General features: G+C 66.3%; 1 protein-coding gene across 1 annotated transcript in view; it reads right to left on the bottom strand.

The window, feature by feature from the left end:
• Positions 1-489, bottom strand: part of FIBCD1 (fibrinogen C domain containing 1) — a 19,488-nt gene that overhangs the window by 12,538 nt on the left and 6,461 nt on the right. The window lies entirely within an intron of this gene.

The following is a 489-nucleotide window of genomic DNA, read 5'->3' as shown; positions in this document are numbered from 1 at the left end:
CCAGTACCTGCCCCCTCCGGCCCAGGAACTGCCCCTCCTGCCCAGGAACTGCCCCTCCGGCCCAGGAACTGCCCCTCCAGCCCAGGAACTGCCCCTCCGGCCCAGGAACTGCCCCTCCAGTCCAGGAACTGCCCCTCCGGCCCAGGAACTGCCCCTCCAGTCCAGGAACTGCCCCTCCGGCCCAGGAACTGCCCCTCGGGCCCGTCCTGAGTGCCCGCCCAGGACTGGCTCAGTGCGGGGAGTGAAGACGGCGCGGCGTCTGGTCTTTTATTAAGTCTGTCCTGACCTTAACTCTGATTTTCGGGCTCTGGCTGTAGCTGGTGCGGCTCTTCCCGCTGAGGGTCCCAGAGGCAAACACCATAACTCAGAGCTCTGAGTCAGGAAAACAAAAGCGCTCTCAGCTGGTAAATCTCTCCCCGGAGCCCGAGGAGGCGCCGGTCCGTCCGTCCGTCTGTCTGGGCCTGCGGGGAGCCTCGGCCCCCTCCCTCA

The sequence above is a fragment of the Myotis davidii genome, unplaced genomic scaffold (assembly GCF_000327345.1).
Source record: "Myotis davidii unplaced genomic scaffold, ASM32734v1 scaffold651, whole genome shotgun sequence".
Classification (NCBI taxonomy): Eukaryota; Metazoa; Chordata; class Mammalia; order Chiroptera; family Vespertilionidae; genus Myotis; species Myotis davidii.
The sequence above is the reverse complement of the archived record's forward strand: the minus strand, read 5'-3'. Positions and strand labels throughout refer to the sequence as shown.